Source organism: Barbus barbus, assembly GCF_936440315.1.
Source record: "Barbus barbus genome assembly, chromosome: 16".
Taxonomy (NCBI): domain Eukaryota; kingdom Metazoa; phylum Chordata; class Actinopteri; order Cypriniformes; family Cyprinidae; genus Barbus; species Barbus barbus.
In genome coordinates this window covers 22,251,502-22,276,062 of record NC_136744.1, presented here as the reverse complement: position 1 = coordinate 22,276,062, position 24,561 = coordinate 22,251,502, and the positions used below count along the sequence as shown (strand labels likewise).

At 38.4% G+C, this 24,561-nt stretch overlaps 1 pseudogene across 1 annotated transcript in view; it reads right to left on the bottom strand.

Annotated features, from left to right (window-relative positions):
* Positions 1-24,561, bottom strand: part of LOC306882565 (WD repeat-containing protein 27-like) — a 50,082-nt pseudogene that overhangs the window by 14,762 nt on the left and 10,759 nt on the right. Inside the window, exons 17-21 of the transcript in view lie at positions 23,798-23,959; positions 22,370-22,552; positions 19,418-19,515; positions 10,727-10,751; positions 5,467-5,563 (exon numbers count right to left, since the gene is read on the bottom strand). The product of the transcript in view is annotated as a WD repeat-containing protein 27-like (transcript). The remainder of the gene's footprint in view (positions 1-5,466; positions 5,564-10,726; positions 10,752-19,417; positions 19,516-22,369; positions 22,553-23,797; positions 23,960-24,561) is intronic.

Here is a 24,561-nt window from a genome sequence, read left to right as displayed (position 1 = left end):
GGATCCTCTGCAGAACAACTGTGGACCCCATTTGAAGACCCCTGACTTAAAAAAAAGCAAGGTTTAATAATGCCCAGCTTTATACACACATCCAAAGGGACATCATTCCAGAAATGTGGTGTTGAGCACCTAATGCAGAGCAGGTGCATGACATTCTCTTTTGTCAGGCCTAATACATAACCATCACACTAGAGTCTGTCCTTCCGTATGGAAGGGTTTTTCAGGGCCATCTCCACGAAATATGATGCTGCATCTGTTTCTGGCCTCAGACAAGTAATTCTTTCAAAAGCTCATGCTGATCATTTAAAGTGCTACATCCTGACCTCCTACACACTCCAACTTTTAAATAGATGCACCAATGGATCATTCGGGGCATGCACTGTCAAAGCCTGCAATTCAGTTTTATATTTTCTGTGTTAACATGAAAGTGAGATAAATAATTTGGGGATCTCTGAAAGATGACACGATGTGGCTTTGTACAAGACTCGAAGTCGTATTTACAATACAGATTCCCCAGAAAGATGTGACTGGTGTGACCAATTAATGTCATCTATAGAACCACAATGTTTGTAAATCATTCACAGGGTTTTCAACCATACAGGACCCTTTCAGCCTGATGAACAGGCTTTTAAATCATTTACAATAAATCTTATCTGTTTTTCTTGTTTGCGGGGGAACATCAGAAAAAATGCCTTCAGCCTTCTGGAATGTCTTCCATAAACGCCACTGGATCTACAGTCAGGTGTTTGCAATGACCCTTAAAAACGCTAAAACAACTCTGACGTTGAATTAAACATTACAAATCTTATCTATGAAGCAAATAATTTATAGTTAGCTTGGTGAAAAATTACTCAGTTTTTAATCAATGTTGACATTCAAAATATCTTCTTTTGTCTTCAACAGAAAAAAAGTCATTAAGGTGTGGAATTTCTATTCCTTTAAAATCAGCATCATGTCTTGAGCATAATGTAGACTCACAGGAAAGCCTGTTTGTTATTCTGTTCCGACAACTGCTCATCTCTCAAAGATTCCCCATTCCTTATTCATAAACAGAATGTAGCAGAGATGAGCACACACTTTTTCCGCTCTGATAAGGAATACTCTGCATTTGACATAGTTGAGTTATGGAGCAGAGGTACTGGAACAATAACCTGTGCTGGGAATCCAAAAAGTGTCTGTCTGAGTCCAAAATGCTTCAGGAAGTCATGACATGGACAGATAAATGGTTGAAGTTATACAAAATGATTAAGAAGTGCTAAAAGCATTGAGCCAAGGCACAGGGGTCAGAAGGTCAAGAAATAAGACAGCCAGAGTGAAGACAATGGGCTATTTTAAAGCCTGGTCCAAAAAACACTACTTGGGCACTCATTTAATGAAATAAAACTAGAGAACAAAATAAAACATTCTTTTTTTGTTTACTTACATTGTTTACATACTTGCGCTGTTCCAAACCCAAATGCTGGTATTTTTTTCTATGTAACAAAAAATTATTTTTTAAGAATCTTCATAAATAATTTACTATACAACAACAGTAGTGATCAGAGACTTTGAAGGTCCAAAATGTAAAAATCACAATAAAAAGTAAGATGTAAGATGCTGTTCTTCCGGGCTTTCTATTCATAACAAGAAATGTTTCTTGAGCACCAAATCAGCATATTAGAATGATTTCTGAAGGAACATGTGATACTCAAAACTGGAGTAATGACTGCTAACATACAATAGCATACACTGTAGATTTGGAAAGACATGACAGTTAGTAAATGATGACAGCATTTTTCTTTTTTTGAGTAAACAATCCTTCGAAGTCACATTTAAATGGCATTGCTATAAAATATCAAACCAAGGGGCTTTTTCTTTTTTAAAAAATAAAGAGCATAAGCAAAAGTTTTCTAGGCAAAAATTTCATAAATTAAAAAGAGAAATATATATTTGTCCATATTAGTGTGATGAACTACACCTGTGGTTATTTTGCAATAGGACAACTATGAGAACTAACTTCATACAGTCACTAAAATCATCTTGGGAGCATTTGGAAACCACAGCAAAAAAGCTTTAAAACAAGTAAAGTAATTTATGAGATACACTCAAGCATCATTTGTTTGCAGACACCATTGGTTTGCAATGCACTGTAATTGTGGTTTAAATGTCTCCTTAAAAATACTTTTGGGGTCACTGTCTGAGATTATTTTGAAGTCTCAATCTGAGATATCCAAGAGCAGGAAACATTCATTTATTACTGTAACAGAAAGTCTGTGTAATATAAAATATATACCTGTAGATGTTGATAAAGTATTTGATCTGATTGTTTAAATCACTAGTGTTTGCCTGCCAAAGAAGTCATAGCCCTGAGGTTTCAATGCACCGAAGCCCTTAATGGAAAGCACAAAAGTCTTTCAGAGGCCAGAGGGCCAGAGACAAGGCAAGACTTCAGACAGCTTCAGTTGATATACTGACCAGATGATAACCGAGCATCTATTTCCCATCAAGGAAGATCTCCCTCCCGATCACGTCTCCCTCTCATGGCCCAGAGAATCAGAGACGACTGAGCTCACTCCAGAGCGCTTTATAAATCCTACACATTTTTCAATGCATGAATCACACTTTCCCTCGCAAAAACGTCCTGTAGTACTAAACCAAAGAATACATTTTACAGCCCTGTAAATTACCACTCGCCCCTCCCTGCGTTCCGCTGTCCAAGGTTACAGCACATTCGCATCCACCACTGATCAAAAACGGTTACAGTGAGATTGCTAATTTATTGTTTAAAGACTTCGTTCACCCAAAAAAGTCCTGCCATGTTGTTCCAAACCTATATGACTTTCTTTTCACATTTAAATTATAATGAATGGGGAATTCAATTAATTATCAAGGAATAATTACTTAAATGGTGGTCACACAAAAAAAATTAAATGTAGCAGTATGAGTCGAATGGCTTGCATTCTTTTTGAAACCTCAAAGTATCAGCCCCGACTCATTTTAATTACACAGAAAAACTAAAACTTTCTTTTGTTCCACATGCACTCCAACAAACGTCTTTGTTTGATCCTCATGTTCGCATAACATTGTGACTTTAATGTTCCACAATGGAGGGTCATACAAGTAAACAAAGGCAGAATTGAAATTTTAAGGGTAAACTGTTCTTTTAAAGACTACTTGAAAGGGAAATTAATCCTGTCTATTTTTAAAACGCATGTTATTGATCTTATTTTGAATTATTCATGCATCCAGTTTTATTTATTAATACATTTTTTTGACCATGTAATTTTTCATCAAAAATTCTCTCTTATTTGGTCCGCATAAAAGCTGGCCCTTTCTTAAAATCGACTGCAAGCTTGCATACAGAACTGATTAAATCAACAGCCGTTGCATTGAACAAATTCCACGCCCTACATTTTTTATTTTCGGTAATACGTTTCACCTGGATGTACTGTATGTCACAATACAGAAGAAAATATCTGTCAGTACAGTACCTTTGCAATATTGCAACTATATTGCTCAATCCATAGCTACTAAATCAGGACAGACTCACTGGACCCTTGAACCTGCTGGGCTCTTCAACCTTTGAAAAAGTTGCATTAAGGTCTTTTTTTAGAGCTCTCCTGTGCCTAAAATAATAACCTTAGCAGAATACATATACTTGATTCACAGTCCTCCATACACCCAGGAACAAAACACATAATATTTCCAACATTACTCAAAGAATATGCCCCCAAAAAAGTTTCTTCCTCAAAATACACCTTTAGCACAGTTGGCGAAAACATTCATGTGAACATGAGAATGAAACAAAGACTGGAAAGTTGGAATGTATATGACTACCATTCAATATGAGGACTCTGTTCATTAAAATAGCAGTATGATGGCTGTAACAGGCCAGTGTGAGTGATGTGTTGAGTTGTGTTGGAGAACAGGGACAGAGGTGAGGACACGCTGGACCAAGTGAGGGGTGTAGAAGCTTGTGCTGTGTCTCACAGCGATCTCCCGACACAAGCTTTGATTCGATGCTTGAAACCCCCCTGTGGAACCTTTTTCTGTGGATTCATTTAACAGTGAAAGGAAGACTGGTTTCCTCACAGGTCCTACAGCAAGGCAACAGGACAAAACACACACTGTAAAACATATTCAGCTTCACTCAACAAGATAGGCTGGAATAAAAGAACCCCATTCAGTAGTCAAAGAGATTATTCTTTTCAATACCTTCATGCCTTATGTTATTGTAATCTGTCATATTTGAGATGGAAGGAAATCTATCTGTCCTTTTTACTCTTTGTGGTTAGAAGTAAAATTCAAGACCACCAAAAAAAAAAAAAAACAAGTACACACAAAACATTATAAAATGTATAGAGGGGCTCTGTTCCCAAATCGAGAGATCTGCATACAGAGGTAGCATAACACAAAGGCTGTTCCAAAAGGTATCTGGTTTTGTTGGCGCCATATACATATAGCGCTATTGCGTAGCGGGCAACCCGAGTTTGAGTCTCAGCCCACAGACCTTTCCTGATCCCATCCACCCTTTCTCTCACACTTCGCTTCCTGTCATCATACTGTCCTATATAGCAATAAAGAGCAAAAAGTCAAAAATGCAAAAAAAAAACAAAAAAAAATATATATATATATAAAAAGCAGTCACAACCATTACCATTGTTCAACTTTTGTGAAATCCAGTTATTTCTATGGGAATCCACATGACCAAGAATATTTCCCAATGCAGATTTTGCATTGGGTTAAAGTTTGTCACACAAATTTGCCACGTTGACCAACAGAAAGCTGCTTTGTGGTCTACACTGCTGACAATAGGCATTTTGCCTACAAAATTACATTGAAATTTTGCAGATGTTACCACACCTTTTTCTAATTAAGTCAGGACAGCATGTATCCTTTGTTGGGAGGACAATCCCTGAATGCACTAAAACAAAAGTCCAGCAGACAAGGCATAAGAAGTGCAGAATATAAATTAAAAGTACAATTTTGTACTGTAATTAAAATGTATTCTTAATGTTAAACATAACAGAAATCAATAATGAGTCAAATCTCCCATGCACGTTGTGTAAGAATCATACAAGTAGAGCTTCCAAATTATACACATCTGGTTCCATGGTGGTTAGGATGTTGACTTAGAAGGTAGTTGCCTATGTAGGTAATACATATTGTATATAACATATATTGTATTGTATTGATATATGTTCTAGAATCCTAATCTATTAAACTTTTAATCCTTATAATTAAAACCTAGAATTATTTCAGCCCAAAGTAGGTAATATAGTTTTGTAGATCATTTCAGTCTTTCATGTTGTGTGATTGGTCTTGTTTCTTAAGCCTATTGGCAGACAAAATAAATGCAATTGGTGACTAAAATGACTTAAAGACTAAACTGGCCTAAAACTTTAACATTAGCCATTAGCTGCACTGGTATTGTAGTCTTGTACAGTAAAATGAGTTTATTAGAGTTCTTGATTAATGACTTTTTACCTCTGGATTGGCAGGGTTGAAAGCCACATTCAGGACCGTTTCAGTGTCTCGGGAGTTTATGGAGAAAGTTGCTGCTGCGTGTGTCATATATATAGGCCTATATATAAGATTTTTATTCGTCACATACATAATTATACAGAATATAACCAGCAGTGAAATGTAAGTCAGGTCCGCTCCAAGGACAGTGCGATTATATAGTATACAAATATTAAGAAAAAGAAAAGTAGAAAAAATAAAATAAAATAAAAGATAAAAAATATAAATATAAATATAAATGTGCAGGTCAGTATGTTGTTGACTTAAATAGTAATATAAGAGGAATGTGCAAAAGAATGTGTAAAAAAGTTGTACAGGGTATTTAAATAGCAGCAATATGAGGTAGAGAAAAATTATGAATAGCTTATTGATATAGTGATATTTACATGGAGTCAAGTGATGTTATGACACAGAGTTAGAGTTTAGGAGCCTGATGGTCTGGGGGAAGAAGCTCCTCCTAAGTCTCTCAGTTTTTGCCATCAGGCTACGGAAGCGCTTACCAGATGGAAGCAAAGTGAATAGTTGGTTACCATGGTGATTTGAGTTCTTGATGATTTTGACAGCTCTATTTTTGCAGCGTTTGAGGTAGATGTCCTGCAGAGAGGGGAGAGCAGACCCTGAGATGCGCTCAGCTAAGCGCACAACTCTCTGTAGTGCTTTGCAGTCCTGATTGGAGCTGTTTCCATACCACACTGAGATGCACTGAGTCAATACACTTTCTATGGTCCCTGAATAGAAAGTTTTCAGGATTGCTGGTGAGACCCTGAATTTCCTCAGCTGCCGCAGATGGTACAGTCTTTGCCTGGCTTTCTTAACCTGTGTTTGGATGTGTGTAGTCCAAGTCAGGTTCTCGGAGATGTTTACACCGAGGTACTTGAAGCTACTCACCCTCTCCACAGGGGTCCCACTGATCATAAAAGGAGTGTAGGGCCGCTGCTGTCTCTTCCAAAAGTCCATGATCAGCTCTTTAGTTTTGCTCACATTCAGAGAGAGACAGTTGTCCTGGCACCATGATGTGAGTCTCTCTACCTCATCCAAGAATGCGGTCTCATCATTGTTGGAGATGAGGCCCAGAACCACAGTATCATCAGTAAATTTGATAATAGATGTGGAGCTGTGAGAGGACACGCAGTCATGCGTGTATAGAGAGTAGAGCAGGGGACTCAGGACACAGCCCTGTGGGGCTCCTATGTTCAGAGTGATGGAGTTTGAGGTGAACTGGCCAACTTTCACCATTTGAGGTCTGCCGGTGAGGAAGTCTTGAATCCAGTCACAGAGTGAGGAGTTTAGCTGAGCTATAGTCAATGAATAGCAGCCTTACATAATTCCCATTGTTGCTGTCCATGTGTGTGAGGGAAGAGTGGAGGACGTGAGAGATGGCATTGTCAATGGATCTGTTTGGGCAAACTGAAGAGGGTCCAAAGTATCAGGGATGGAGGAGCAATTGTGGCTCTTTACAAGTCTCTCAAAAACCTTCATGACTATTGATGTGAGGGCAACTGGGCGATAGTCATTCAGGCAAGAGGGTTTATTGTTCTTAGGCACAGGGATAATGATGGATTTTTTGAATGAGGTGGGAACCACGGAGGTATCAAGGGACTCATTAAAGATAGAAGTGAACAAACCAGCGAGCTGATCGGCGCAGGACCTCAGAACACGGCCGGTTATCCCATCAGGTCCGGCTGCTTTCCTGACGTTCATTTTCTTTAGCACCCTCCAAACCTCATCCTCCGTCACGGTGATTACAGGATCATCGCTGCTCTGCCTGCTGCTTCCTGACATGCTGGACGGCCGTAGAAGATGTTTAACTCGTCGGCCAGCAACGGATCTGCTCTCATTTGTTTCCGAAGGCACAGATGGTCCTCAGTCCCTGCCACATCCGTAGAGAGTCATAGGGGCTAGAAATGAGACTCAATTCTCTCTCTGTATCGGTGTTTGGCGGCTCTTACTGCACGTCGGAGAGCATATCACAATGCTTTGTGCTCGCTCATATTCCCGGTCAGAAGAGCCTCATTGTAAGCGACAGTGCATGTGGTAACTGCAGCACGGATTGTTCTGTCCACCCACAGTTTCTGTTTGGAGAATGTCCTTATAGTTATTGTTTCTGTAGCTTGCTCGGTTAGCGTGTTTACAAAGCTTAATGCTACATCCGTGAACTCGCTGACATCAGAAGAACTCGCCTGGAACATGTCCCAGTCGACGTCATCAAGAGCCGCCTGTAGCATAGCCTCTGAGTGGGAGGACCAGCGCGTCACTACTCTCTGCACCAGGGGATCCTGAACGAGCCTTTGTTTATATTCCGGTGTGAAGAAAATGGTGGCATGGTCCGATTTGCCAAAAGCTGGTAGTGAGCGGGCTTTGTAGGCATTCTTAAACTGAGAGTAGCAGTGATCCAGTGTATTAGGTCCTCTAGTTGGACAGGATACATGTTGATGAAAGTTGACCTGCATGACCTGCCTGAGGTTGGCTTTGTTAAAGTCTCCCGCAATGATAAAGACAGCGTCAGGATGTTTGTTAATGTAGCCGCTGAGCACATCGTGGAGCTTAGACAAAGCCAAGCCGGTGTCTGCCTGTGGTGGAATGTACACAGCAGTAACAATGATCGATGAAAACTCCCGGGGCAGATCCAATGAGCGGCAATTAATGGAAAGATGTTCCAGATGAGGCGAGCAGGAACGCGACAGAGTGGAGATATTCCTGGGATCACACCATTTCTTGTTAATCATGAAACACACTCCTCCGCCCCTGGATTTACCGGCCTCTGTTGTTCTGTCCATCCGTAAAACGGATTTATCACTTGGCATTACAACAGTGTCCGGGACCGAGGACGAAAGCCATGTTTAGGACAAACAAAGGATATTACAGTCCCTTATGTCCCGTTGGAAACTAATCCTGGCTCTAAGATCGTCCATCTTTTTCTCCAAGGATTGGACATTTGCGAGTAGAATGCTCGGAAGAGGAGGACTGTGAGCCCTTTTTCTGAGTCTGTCTCGAATCCCAGCGCGTTTCCCGTGGTGTTTCTTGATCCGTTGCCTCGGGGGGTTATTGTTTATCTCAGCGTTCCTAAGAATCTCCAGAGGCCACGATGGATTCGTGGCTAGAGTGTCCTGGAACAGGTTAGTGTAGCGGTTTCCAATGTCCAAAAGTGTTTCTATGTTATAGGTGATCAGTGCCGACGTGAAATGTGTAAAAAGAGAAAGTAAAAGTAAAAAAAAAAGTAAATTAAAGCAAAATCTGAGCAGAGCGACCTGGACGGCGTCCGAACACAGCGGCACCATCTTTTTTTTTTTTTTTTTTGCAATAAGATGCAACGATCAATTAAAGCTCTTTCCTGATCATGCTTTATCCTAACCAGCTACTATACTACATGGTTTCGTAACCATGTTGTTCCAAACACATATGCATTTCTTTCTTCTTTGGAACACAAAATAAGTTATTTTGAAAAAGCTCTTTGTTTTTTTGTCCATATTATCCAGATTTGGACTCTCATTGTACATAATTTTGACTCTTACTGTACTTTCTACAGAAGAAATTCACAACGAACAAATTTTTATTTTGGGGTAAACTATCCTCTTAAACTGCTTCTGATCTGTAATGGCAACACTGACGGTTAAAAGTTGAGGAAAATAGCAAAACTTGCCATGTTTTCCATGTCCTCTCTGCTCGATGTGGTCAAAATCAATCACTTTTTGTTGATCATACTTGTATTTGTTGTTTATGGCTTAACCATAATGTGGCTTGGAATTAATGCAATAATGGGGTGATGATAGAGTTCCTTTTTCTGTGATTGTCTTGTGAAATATAAAATGCCTCAACAAATTCATCTGGCTTAAGGAAGTCTCAAGACAGCCACAAATAACAGCATAGTAGCTCACTACTGTTGTCTCCGTTCAGCTTCCAAGAAACACTGGAAAGCGGGTGGTTCTGTGGAGATCTTCTCAAAACTGTCCTGCTTTACCCAGTGCTGGAGATTAATAATAGCTATCAACAAGCACATATTATTCCACTGACTTGAGCAAAGACTAAACACACATACACAAACAGAGCAGAGATGGCAGTCCTCCCACATTGATGGAGCAAATGGTGACACATATGGAAAAGCAATTGTTCAAAAGACTAAAAATATTCAGCTCAAATTTGGGATTACGATTTTGAAAAAATGCAAATTGTTTGTATATTTAACATGGATCTTAAGATCCATGAACTCCACAAGTTTGTGTAAAATCTGATCATCATGTTTTCCAGCATAATGTAAAAATAAACCGAAGAGCATCTTACATCTTGACATCTGACCGTCTGTATAAAAACATTCACATGATCAATTTTACTTGAAACTAATCAAGTTGTGTTCAATTGACCTAGAAACAGGGCCAAATCTTCTCTGAAAACCTAAATCTAGGTCATTCATGAGCGTTCGCATGAGACAAAGTCCATTATCACGAGTCATTTTTCATGAAATTGTTGAGTAACATCCACAGTTTTTTTTTTTCAAGGTCATTGGGACAAGAGCTCTGTAAAATATATTTTTTTTGTCAGAGCTCTTTTAACAACAGAACACCATGAAAGTATGGATATCCCACTGTTTTCCTCATATGAGCGAATTGTTTTGACAATTCTGGCAAAAGACACAAGACATGGAGAAGCTCAACAGTAAATGTGATGCAGCTGCTGGATATGATAAGACATACTCAGAGAGGGAGAACTAAAGAGGTCAGTGGAAAAAAGTGGTCCAGCGAAACAGAGATGATTGTAGGTTCCTCTCAAGCTCCTCCTCTAGATAGCATTTGTGGTGTAAATTTATGCACATTTTAATGCAGTCTTTCCAACCTGTCATCTATCTATCTATCTATCTATCTATCTATCTATCTATCTATCTATCTATCTATCTATCTATCTATCTATCTATCTATCTATCTATCTATCTATCTATCTATCTATCTATCTATCTATCTATCTATCTATCTATCTATCCATCCATCCATCCATCCATCCATCCATCCATCCATCCATCCATCCATCCATCCATCCATCCATCCATCCATCCATCTATCTATCTGTACTTCAAATCAAGGCTTTGGAAATAATTTTCTAGAGAAACTTTGTAATTCCATTTGCTGCAGAAGTTACACATTTAACCTTAGACTTTGGAGCTAGAATACTGTCTATTGACACTGTCTTTACAGATTCATCTCCATTAAGAGATATCATATCAATCTCCATTAACATGGGTGTCATAGCGGCGGACACACCTGACAGAGATGGACAGAAAGAAAGAGTTACATTTGGTGAATAATTCTTGAATGTGCCTAATTTGCATTTTTTGGCTCCTAAACCGGTTAGCAGTAATATGCAAGGATTTGACATTAAATACCATAAGCTAAAGTGACCTAACTTTGCCCTTTATGCTTTAAATTCAAATATTTATCCATTAGGATCTACTTCTTTGCAGCTGAAAAATGCATACAATCACAATATTCCCATTTGACTTAACCAGTCAGAAAGGGGAAAACTCAAAAAAAAGGAAACACTCAGGAAAGTCAAGCACGAAAACAAAAGGGTCATCTGTTCTTAAAGTGAATCTGTTTAAATTCAGCTTTTCATTTTCTGGGCTAATTTTGGCTTTGTTAGAGACATCACCTCCTTTAGTATACAAATATTCATTGAGCAGACACAACTCATCCAAAGCAACATACAGCAGATAGAAACCATCTTCTTGAACACTGTGATGACTAAGAAGACCAAAACCACAGGATCATTTTCAGTGGCATAGGACCACACATCTGGAGCCTGTGTTTTCTTCATGAAGGTGCTATCAAATAGTCAGGATCCATGTTTCATCAAACTCCAATGTTTTCCAGGAGGAATATGTAAACTAATGCAGGAGGAAACTTTAGAAAGCACATGAGAAGATGCATCACTTCATTACTCCCATGCATGATGGGGGTTGTGTTTTCAATTGCTAGACCACATTTCCCTGCATTCTTCTAGTTTTTTCTTAATGACAAAGATAACATTACATACTTGGAAAAGTTTCAAGTGAAAAGAAAAGCTATTGTAAAACATATGCTGAATTCAATCTTTAACATCTCCAGAGGTACATCATGAGTGCTTCATAAAGCTCTGAATGCAGTATTTCAAGTGGCCAGGTAGCGGCCAAAAGTGATGTGTTTTTAATGAGTCTGTAAGTTTGAACCCTCAAAATATGAGGAGCATGTTATATTAAGAAGAACAAAACACTAAACTTGGTTAAGGTATTTAACTGACATAATTATTTGGCAAGGCAAACTACAGCATATCATTGAATATGGGTTTTATTTATGGGAAAAACAAAAAATAAAGCTTGTAGTTGTAATGACTACAGTATAATCAGTTACATGTTTTGGATTATAGCAACCATTCTACTGAACATTACTCAATAATAGTAACTCGTTACTGCTACATACACAGAGACATAAACCTATCATTGACCTACAGTCCACAGCGATCCATTTTGAAATTGAATTTGTTAAGTACTATATCGATTACTAAGTACTAATCTACTTTAAAGATTTAGAAGCCATAAGACACAGCTTTGTGGATAATTTTTTGTCTTTATTGGGTGAGTAGTAACAACATGGAATTCAAACAAACATATGTTAATTCGTGGGAATGTAGGGTCTGCACTTTGAGCATCCACAATTTAAAAAGTGCAATTTTAAAATCCACAGAGGGGAAATTGCCCTTAGTACTTAACCCTAACATTTTTACAAATATAAACCTATGATTTGTGCCTAATGAGATCATTATGCCATTAAGAAAGTCACAAAACGGGCATATAAAGTTATTCAATGCTAGCCATAACATTCAGCCCACCTCCTATCATCGACCTTTACGGAACAGCACAACCATATAATAAATTAACTCTTTTAATGAGACCGCATAGACTGCCAAGCATGCTGTTTCGGTGCATACAATAAAAACTAATTAAACAAACAAACAACAGTTCTGGCATACATGCGAGCAAACAACTCAAAATATATTAATATGAAGGTCAAAATATTTTGCACTGCAACAGGAACAGAAAAACTTCATGGAACAGATTGCCTGAGGTTCTTGCTCATCACATGAGTGGATCTGGTTGTTGTGTTCAGTCTGATTGCTTTGCACGCCTTTATGAATCTAGGGTGCTTTTCTGAGGGTTTGGGTCTTGATTCACATCCTGTGAAAGCCAGGTTAATCTGCTTCTCATTACCAGAAAAGATTATGCTTTAAAAGAAAGCATAAACAAATTTATTGTGTAAAGCCCGCATATTTTCTTCGCATTTAGTCAACCACCAGAGCGGAAACGTACATCATGCCAACTGGAGACCCACCAGAGACTCAGCCTGCAGACACCTTTAAAAATCAGAACAAAAATAAACTCTTGAATTATGCAATGGCACAATTCAGCTATCAAAATCTACATATATCGTATAAGAGGTGGTATGTAATTGTGTAGCTTGCTGGTGTGAAAATCCCATAACCACCAAGCAACAACCCAGAACACTACTGCATAGCAAGTGATGTGCATAACAGCATTTTCCTATCATTTTGATTATTCTCCTTTCAAGGAGGTATCATGAATGACTATAAACAAGCTGTCTGAGGACTGCCAAAGTGGCTGCCAGTTTGGAGTCGATCCCAAAAAGAATCGATTCTCTGATTCTGAGGCATATGGAATCAACAGTCGATTTTAAAGATCACAGTTGTTCATATTTGTTCACTTGTTGATTCTTTCTGTATGTTACATACTAATTATATAATGCAAAAACTGATAGCTGCAATTAGCTATCACAAGCTAAAAATTAGCAGTAGAATAACTTTCCTGGATTTAACTTGAGACAACTCGAACATCAAAAATAACTTCCTATTTCAAGCTGACACAACTTAAAACTGACACTAGCACTAATTCACTAATAAATCACTAGCAAAGCTTTTAAAAAGACAGCAGCTATTAAAGAAATAAACTAAGGATGTACAAACAAACACTAAAAAAAATACTTTCTAGTGCGTGTCCCACCAGCGGTGCCCTGACCTCCTGTGCAGCTGAAGACACAGTGATGTTTCAGAAAAGAGTTTTTAGAAGGTCTTTAGAAAGCACTTCAGGATCTGTTGCCAGTATTTCTCATTCATAATTCAAAATCCACAGGGCTCCTGCTCCCCTCTTAACCTGAAGTTCAATATACTATTTTATACCTGAAAGGAAGCATTTTAACCTTCTTATAACCTTAGTTTCCTGTTCACACTCACTGCATTTGGGGTATATATGACCCCAAAATTTAAAGAATGATTGTGAAAAAAATGTACATTTTTAATAATACATATAATATATTATTTTTTTTGTTTACTTCTCATCTGTACAGTAATGCTGTGTTTTTGGATATACAAAGTACTTTTGTACCTATTTACCACACAATTCCTCAACTATACCATTAGCTTGCATGTAAAATATTATTTTTTTATGAAAAAAACACTTAAACAATGATCTAAATTAAATATAAGTTGTTTCTGGATATTGATCTAGGTGTTAGCTGTACAATTCTGCCATCTGTTGGTCAAAGACAAACCTTTAGGAATTAAAATTTAAGAAAGAAATTGTATTGTCCATAGATACCCAGAAGAGGGCAATAGAGATCCATTCATTTTACTGGATGTAGCCAACTGCTCATATTATAACTTTTGTGATAGATTTTGTGAATTTATACATGTATAAACATTATTAAAGACATTAAAAATAAATATTCTTTCAAATAGTAGAATTTTGGTCGTTTTTGAAGCGATTTGAAATGTCTGTTTTTACAAAATACCACAGAAATTGCCACATAAGAAACACCTAAAGGACAAGACTTAGAATCAGATTGTAGTTGAATATTATTTATTTTAATGAACCAAATGTCTCAAATGGCTCAGAGTCATCGCCCTCAGTGTCTTCCAGGCATGATTCAGTTTCACTTGAATCAAGCAGGCAATCTAAAGTCTCCAGGAGAGTGTAACGCTTTGCCATACTGACACAGAATGAACTGTGTGACACCAAAGACCCTCTTTTATACCTTTGGTGTGGGAACTATTTCTTTGTTTTCAAAATAAAGTTGCAGCTCTTAGATCTCAGAGTAAACTTTCTCAAAGTTGAACAGGTCAGTTGCCTTTCATCTCTCCCTTGCTCTCTCTGTCTGTCTGTGTGTGTGTGTGTGTGTGTGTGTGTGTGTGTGTGTGCGCATGTGTGTGTGTGTGTGTGTGTGTGTGTGCGCGTGCGCATGTGTGTGTGCATTAGGTCTCACCCCTTTTATCTTTGTTCTGCATTTGTGGCTGATTTTATTTGGCTGTGGCAGTCATACCTGTCTGTCTGTGTGTGTGTGTGTGTGTGTGTGTGTGTGTGTGTGTGTGTTGAGTGAGCATGTCTTTTCTACATTGCATTTTTGCTCTAGTACCAGGCCTTCATTTCTGTGTGGAAATTTTCAGATTTATGCTGGAATTATTGATTTTATTTGTCAATTTCTAAAAAAAATGCTTTCAATTGGAGTCACACCTGTGTGTGTGTTTGTGTGCGTGAGCATGTGTGTGTGCAAGTGATCATGTTCGTTCCACATTACATTTGTGCTCTAGTACCAGGACTTCATTGTGGTATGGAAATTTTCAGGTTTATTCTGGATTTATAGATTTTTTTTGACAAATGAAAAATAAAAAACTTTTTTTTTTTGATTTTCCCATTCATTTCAATGTGGGGTCATATTGACCCCAAAGGTCATGAGTGTGACTTTTTTTTTTACATACCTTTAGAACAACCAAATCAAGCCCAGTTTTTTTGTGTGTGTATGGATAGATAATTTAGAAAAAGTCACAAGATTTTATTCCACTGAGATAAAGGGAACCATTATTTTTAACTAAAGAAAAGTCGCTTGGGGTCATATTGACCCCAGAGGATAACTTAAGGTTAATTGTGATATGCACAACATACAGTCCCAGAACAAGCAGAGAAGGGTGATAGTCTTCCAGAGCTCCTTGGCTTTAGGCCGAAGATTTTGTCTTGGCCTGTGGAATGCTATCACTTGTCTTTTAAATGAAGTCTGGGGGAGATAAAGCCATTTCACGTGTTTGAAGTCGGAGCACTGTTAAAGAGCCAGCCGTTGGAAAAATGGAAAAATACACATAAAATGGCCTGTGTCGAAAGACTTAATTGCCAGACCTCAGTTTGTCAATGACTGCAGGCAAATTATGTCACTAATTCTCACATACACTCCCGTCCATGTTTCCCGTGTTTGACCTGCATTTATCTTTAGTATTCTGTCTCAAGTGTTTTTCACGATTTCCTCTCTTTGACAATTTTCCTTTCTCTTTTCCACTGGAACTAATCCTTCAAAGAAGTGGAGAAACAAATGTCCTGCAAGGTTGTTTCAGACAGTCAATGTAATGATGCCATTTTTCTTTAACTCAAGAACGATCAGTCACATGGTTTTTGTCCTATGAGCAAAGATGGCAAAACTGAACTTTAGGGGGGTCGTGCGGCAGCAGAAAAACTGCCATTGAGATGAATGGGAAAGCTAACGGATAGCTTTCTCTAGATATTATAGACCTCCTTGGGGAGGAAACTGTCAGTTGTGAAACTTACAGTATGTTTACATAATATATCGAACTTTATTTTAAAGCAGAGAATTCATGCTTCGTTGAAGCTGTTCGTTTCTGCAGGGATGGATGAGGTTGATAAATGCTCCTGACCAGAACCTGACCTGGAACTCGGTGCAAATATTTATCAAGGCAAGAAAAAGGTATTTGACACTTTCTGGAGTTTGAAAGTAGGAGCAGGAAGATCTCCTAGCATAATAAGATGCAGGATGTATAAGTATAGAAGCACACTATTTCACAAGAATAAAAGAAGGGCAAGATTTATTTCATCCATTCCTTCTGCTGCTCTTATAAGGTAAATTAAACTAAATGGAGAGGTTCAGCTGCAGAATATCTATATAGACATAAAATATCACTAGGTTTGGAGAAAAATATGTTCAGAGTGGAACTTTCCACACAGATTCCTGCACCTGTACTTGCTGTCTCTGCTCTAGTTTTGTTTCTCTTTTCATAGGAGGATAGACAGGTCCAAAATGCTTTTTCCACCCTGATGTATTTACAGAGTGTTCTTAAAGCAATAGTTCACTCAGAAATGAAAATCTATCATCATTATTCTCCCAAGTTTGTTTCCAAAGCTGTGCGACATACAGCACATTCTTTTGCAAAACATAAAAGATTATTTTTTTAAAGAATATCCTGGCCATTGTTTTCTTCATATCAAAAAAGAATGTGGACTGGCTCTGTAAAGCTCCAAAAAAATAAAAAAAAACCACCATAAAAGTAACATAAATATTGTACATAAGCATACATACATACATACATGAGGGTTCACAAATGATTTCAAGTTTGGGCAAATAGTTACTTTAAGAACACTCTGTAAACACATCAAGTTGAAAAAAACAACATAATTTTGCACTAATCTGTCATCCTATGGAGAAAGCTAGTTTCTGTAGACAGAAACTACAGGTATCAGAATATGTGCAGAAAGTTCCGGACTCTCCAGACTGAAAAATATGTGTTTGCAACATCATGAGGATGAATAGATTTCAGATGATAAATGGATATGAAAACATGTTCACCTTGAATTATACAAGCATTAAAGTAATTTTGAATTTGAACTAATTGAATTAAGATTCAATTTAGAATTTATTAGCAGGTTTATTTTTCAAATTCCTTTGGCGTTGGTGTCTATTTATCTATATACAGTGGGGAAAAAAATTACTTGATCCCCTGCTGATTTTGTACGTTTGCCCACTGACAAAGAAATGATCAGTCTATAATTTTAATGGTAGGTTTATTTGAACAGTGAGAGGCAGAATAACAACAAAAAATCCTGAAAAACGCATTTCAGAAAAGTTATAAATTGATTTGCATTTTAATGAGTCAAATAAGTATTTGATCCCCTATTAATCAGCAAGATTTCTGGCAAACAGGTTGTATTTTATACAGGTAAGGAGCTGAGATTAGGAGCACTCTCTTAAAGGGAGTTATCCTAATCTCAGTTTGTTACCTGTATAAAATACAACCTGTCCACAGAAGCAATCAATCAATCAGATTCCAAACTCTCTACCATGGCCAAGACCAAAGAGCTGTCCAAGGATGTCAGGGACAAGATTGTAGACCTACACAAGGCTGGAATGGGCTACAAGACCATCGGCAAGCAGCTTGGTGAGAAGGTGACAACAGTTGGTGCGATTATTCGCAAATGGAAGAAACACAAAATAACTGTCAATCTCCCTCGGATGGGGGCTCCATGCAAGATCTCACCTCATGGAGTTTCAACGATCATGAGAAGGGTGAGGAATCAGCCCAGAACTACACGGGAGGATCTTGTAAATGATCTCAAGGCAGCTGGGACCATAGTCACCAAGAAAACTATTGGTGACACACTACGCCATGAAGGACTGAAATCCTGCAGTGCAAGGTCCCCCTGCTCAAGAAAGCACATGTACAGGCCCGTCTGAAGTCTGCCAAAGATTCAGAGGAGAACTGGGTGAAAGTGTTGTGGTCAGATGAGACCAAAATCGAGCTCTTTGGCATCAACTCAACTCGCCGTATTTGGAGGAGGAGGAATGCTGCCTATGACCCCAAGAACACCATCCTCACCGTCAAACATGGAGGTGGAAACATTATGCTTTGGGGGTGTTTTTCTGCTAAAGGAACAGGACAACTTCACCGCAAGGGACGATGGACGGGGCCATCTACCGTCAGGGCCAGGGCATTGAAACCAAGCCAGGGCATTGAAAATAGGTCGTGAATGAGTATTCCAGCATGAAAATGACCCAAAACACACGGCCAAATCAACAAAGGAGTGGCTCAAGAAGAAGCACATTAAGGTCCTGAAGTGGCCTAGCCAGTCTCCAGACCTTAATCCCATAGAAAATCTGTGGAGGGAGCCTCGAAACCTTAAATGACTTGGAGAGGATCTGCAAAGAGGAGTGGGACAAAATCCCTCCTGAGATGTGTGCAAACCTGGTGGCCAACTACAAGAAATGTCTGACCTCTGTGACTGCCAACAAGGGTTTTGCCACCAAGTACTAAGTCATGTTTTGTGAAGGGGTCAAATACTTATTTCACTCATTATAATGCAAATCAATTTATAACTTTTTTGAAATGCGTTTTTCTGGATTTTTGTTGTTGTTATTCTGTCTCTCACTGTTCAAATAAACCTACCATTAAAATTATAGACTGATCGTTTCTTTGTCAGTGGGAAAACATACAGAATCAGTAGGGGATCAAATCATTTTTTCCCCACTGTATTTAACATGGTCTTACACAGATCAGCGACGGACTGTGAAAGAAACAGCATTGCTGTATTCACTCAGTGTCCTGCTAAAGTAAAGTGGTTACTGTTAGGTCAACTGCACAGAAAGAATTCTTTCCAAAGCCCTTTTGGCTGAGGTCCGGCAAAGGCTTAGCTCTGAGAGAATCTGGAAATTTTGGATTCTTAGTTTAAATGATATATGTACATTTCTGACTAGACTTAATCCTGGTTGATCTTAACGATCTTATGGACATTATGTAATAGCAGTACCCCACATGCCTATAAACACCCTGGGATTTGACCGTTACTCATTTCTCTGAAGGACAGGTTATCAGTGCTTTAGCGAGGTGAGAGCTGTGTGAAATGCTAGGCTGGAAGAACATAAGCATGATACAGTATGTTGAAGGCCATTGCAGCAAAGTAAATCATGCGAATATTGTCATCTTTATAAAAAGATATTTTGCATCAGATAACTGAATATTAAACATTTAAGTCTCTTAATGGAATTTTACTGTGAATTTTGCTGTCTTTCCCTCTAAAGGTCTCAGAAAACCCAGAGATAAAGGGACCTACCTTGCAGTGCGCAGGTCCCACAATTTCAGACCATCTGTTATTGCACTGCTCAGGAAGAGATTGTACGATTCCAAGGCCTGTGTACAGAACGGGGATCCCTGTAATAAAAGAATCAAAGGAAAGAGTCACACCAAAAGATACTGGCACAACAAAAGGAAATTAAAGATCCTTAATAGGGAAACATTGGCAAACCTGCTAATAACTAACAAGGACAATTAGACTGATATTTAGAGAGAATATAGCAGCTTTTTAAAGAGTAACAATCATATTATAAAAAATTGTATGGATCCCAAACTTTTAAATGGTAGTGTACATGAATTGCAAGAAAAATTATCATATGACATTTATCTGGTCTAAAGCATCTCATTCATATAAAACTACTATCCTAAATGAATGAGTATTTAATTATCATGTTGACCGGTTATAGAAGAGACTCAAATCTGGTGGGAGATTGCAAAAAATCTGCACGTGCATGCTGAAAGTGTGCAGACTTTCCAGAACTGAAGTTAGAGCAAGAAGCCAAAAAAGTCCACAGAATGGAAATGTTTGTCATACATTGTGGAAGACAGAAGAAACCATGTCTCTCACCCTAACACAAATACAGATGGTTTAAGGTATCCTGCATGGCTACTCACACACAATTAGACATTCATCAGAAATATTCTCTATGAATGTGGCTTTAGAAAGTGGAACATGTTGCCCACGGTGAAGAATGTAGAGTAGCTGAGAAGAGAAAAGGTTTGTTGTAAGATCATTCACAGCTGGCAAGAATTCCCAGCGATCAGCTCTCTTGATCCCTCTAGGCGTCTCTAATGCGTGGGCTTCTTGTTGGAGGGTCCCACGTGTACGTAAGAGCCAGGTTGTTTTATTGTGAAGAGATCAGACTCACAAGTACAGCAGGTGTAGCGTGACTGGAGGCTGGTATGCTGGTATGGAAAGTGGCCGCTTGGGGAACGTGGGAGAGTGCCTGCTAGCTAAAGCCATTATACTGCATTAGATCAGTTAATCCAGTCCACTGTCCACTTGTGTACCCAACTAATCTCAGCTGACCCTCTCAAACTGGAGAGAATCTGGGGCAACGAATACTCGTGATACACTGCTCTCACATCATACAACTAAAGACTTTGAGTAAAGACTTACATTGTTACAAAGAATGCTGAAAAAAATGTAGCATGGTTTGCACAAAAATATTAAGCAACACAACCATTTTTCCAATAAAACGGTACATTAGAATATCGGTACATTAGAAAATCGGTACATTAGAATAATTAGAGCAATTTGTGAAGAGTGCTGTGATATTGATACCTGGAGTAATGGCTGCTGGAAATTATAGAAATAAATTACAATTAATATTTTTATATAATAATAATATATATCTGACTACAATTTAAAAGGACAGTTTTTACTGTATTTTTGATCAAATAAATGCAATCTGGACCCGAATAAAAGACTTAAACACATTTTCAGGTGGATGGAGTGCAATGGTGAAATCCGTGTTGGTCCAACAAAATTTGACAGATGCAAAGGGACAGTATTCAGACAGTCGTAAGACATCACCCTCTACAGATGGAATGTGCTTACCCAACATGCTTGGCTTAAATCAGATCCTCCCTCAACTTATTTCATGTATCCATCCTAATCTGCAAACCTGAGGGATTTAGAGCAAGATACTGAGCAAGATAAATGTGACACGCGAGACCTACAACTTAGAAAACCTCACACAAATGTGGTTTGGATTGTCCCAAGTAAAACGGTGATATCATAGATATCATATCTTGCATAACGTTCAGAGAGGCCTTATATAATGGGAGGATGAGAGTGCCAAACTGCAGAGAAAATTCGGTTTGGACAGTGGATTTGTTAAGCAACTCCAACACAAGCTGAATCTGTTCTGTTTGCCTTAACTTCCTTCAAGGTTGCCACACATTAAAGTTGAGGTTAAACTCCAGAACCGTATACTTCTTCCTGACTACACTGAACTTTTGTTCAAAGCAGCCTGAATAAACTAATATCTGGGAACGGACGGTAGTATTAGTACTCTATAAGCCCCTTTTCCCCTCAGTATGATTTCACAGCAAACAAAACTCATACAATCAGCTTCATTAACTATAATTATCTTAAGATGTAGGCTCAGTCAGTATTTCCTTGGTATTGTTTCTGAAAGTGACTTGATCATGGATATGAGGTTAACCCAAAAGCAAAGTGAGTCAGAAGCAAAGCGTACTTACTTTAGGTTTACAACAAACCCAGAGCATAGTCCAGCCTCACAATAAATATACATACACTACCCACAAACAGCTTAAGTGGTTTGTAATTCCAATTTTAGTGATGTAGCTCAAGGGTCACCACCAGTATTGAGTTGTGTGCACCTTGTAAATGACCACTGAGGTCAGAAAATTCTGAGTGGAAACAGCACTGGTCTCTCTGCAGCATGAACGTCACTGCATTGTTTTTAAAATGGTGAAGACAGTCACGACAAAAGTTTTAGGGGCTGGAGTAAAAGGCTGGTTGTGAATACTTGCCATTAATATAATAAACACTGCCATTCAAAAACACAGTAAAAACAGTTAGGCCTACTTTGTTTCCTGTGAAACAGGAAACTTTTTTGTGCCGCTGTTCAAAAGTTTGGGGTAAATAAAATGTTTTAATGTTTTTGAAAGAAGTCTCTTATGCTCATCAAGGCCGCATTTATTTGATCACGAATACAGTAAAATATTGTGAAATATTATTACAATTTAAAATAACTTTTTTCTATTTGAATATGCTTTCAAATGTAATTTATTCCTGTAACGACAATGCTGAATTTCAGCAGCCATTACTCCAGTCTTCAGTGTCACATTGATCCATCAGGAGCATTGGCGGAAAACCATCGGTCTACATAGTGCATCAGTCCTTTTAATTCAAAAGAGCAAGAAAAATCCTGGTCGAAATCATGTGCTCTCATTCTCTTACCTTGTTCTGGGTGAGGTGGTGGACAGCTCGATAGTGGGCATCAGGGATCTGAGTAGCCATACAGCCCTGGTTCATATCAAACACCTGGATAGTGCGGTCAGCGCCAGCAGCCAAGACGATATCTGACACACTGCGGTTAAAGAGATACACTTTGCGTCCTGTCACTTTGAATAAAATCCAATACTGTTATATAACAGTATTTGACAATGAGATTACCCTCTACATTATGCTCTGTAAAAGTTGTATTTCAAATAATATTTCAAAATGTATTTGAAAATGCTAAATATTCTGAATGAACCTGTGTGTTATTCATACTCAAAGGAACTGTGGGTTTTTTATAGTTAACAGGAATATTGTTCTGCTCATGCACTGATACCTTCAGCTATTGTTGAACTGTGCAAAGCCAAAAGGCTAAGCCAGGTATTTTAGGATATAGGAGTAGAAGTCATTGATGGCTGACATTGAAGTAAAAAGTAAAGTCGTGACGTATTGTCAAGTATGGTGACCCATACTCGAAATTGGTGCTCTGCCTTTAACCCATCCAAGTGCACACACACAGCAGTGAGTAGTGAACAAATCCACACACACACACACACACCGTGAACACACACCCGGAGCAGTGGGCAGCCATGCTGCGGCGCCCGGGGAGCAATTGGGGGTTCGGTGCCTTGCTCAAGGGCACCTCAGTCGTGGTATTGAGGGTGGAGAGAGCGCTGGACGTTCCCTCCCCCCACCTGTGATGTCCGTTCCTGATTTTCATGCTGAATTTACTAACCAATTTATACATGCTTCTTTACCTGTGAAAAATAATATTAAACATATTCCATAAATAAAGATTCTAAACTTATTTCAGAGTTGTTTCTATGGATTATAACAAAGCACTGCAGTTGAAGCTGTGTGGACATGAACCTACTGTACATATGGACCATTTTACAGAAAAGGAAAACGCAGTATATCTGTTTGTAGAGATTTTCTACCACCTTACATAATGCTTAAAAAGGCCTTAACACATAATTATTCTATAGATGATGTTACATCATAAACAGAATATTATGTGCACAATCTGGCTGATGTCTCCTATGTATCTCTTCCAGGAATTCCCCAACACTTGTATTTAGATATACAGTATAAAGACTGGGATTCTTCTCTGATTCTTCAGAAATATTGCATGGATTCTCCACTGATGAGTGCTTACCCCTCTAGCACAGACATATTTCACCACGACAAAAATCTATACGGAAATTCTACACAGCTTCCTGCCTTAGAATATGAAGTATGTGGTTGTTAAATTAAACAGGTCTGACTAGAGCTTAAATGAGATGAGGCACCCTAAAATCTGATAGCCTGGCATACTCCCAGATTTTCAAGCCCTTGAAACTGAACCTTTCTTTTGGCAGAGGGTCACCAACACCCTGCGTTTCTTGTTACTTGCTCATTGTCCATTAACTGCTTGTACCTCTTGATGTCATCTCTCATGGTGTCCAGATGGTAAAGGTACAGCATTAGATTTGATCCTGACGCCAGCAGTAAAAACTTGTCCAGATAATAAAACTGTGCACTTCTGATGGGCTTTGCAAACCGGTCATCTCCCTGGAGAAGCATGAAGTTAAACAAACAGTGCATTAACAGACAGTCAGTGAGACACATCAACATTGCAGTTTATTAATAGCCTTTAAATAAGTGCTAAGTGCATTCATGTCACAGCACATAAAATTCAGCACCATATCAGCTTAAAATATCACAATCTCAGTCATTCTCTCTTTTTACCAAAGATGGAGTGTGAAGAGATAAATGAGGATAGAGGAATGTTGTTTTTCTGTAATATGAGACTAATGAAGTCAATGAGAAGTCAATGAGAGACAGTTTGGTGAGTGAAATATGATTGCTACTGGATATTTAATGTACTTCTTGTATACAGGTATGTGAATGTATGTAGCTTCTAGCTTTGTGATTTTTAACGCATTTTTGCCTCCCAAAAAGTGTGCAATGCCAATTACAGTGTGTGTTCCATTACCATCTTTACCACATTAGAATAAACTGTCTGCTTTTATTACGCTACTTTTGAATAATTATTCTTATTAGTAACTATTATTTATTATTCTTACTGGTTATGCTACCAGCCAAACATTTGTCTGTTTGCATGCTTACTTGAGTATATTTCTAGCCAAAATGTCTAAAATGTTTTTATACTC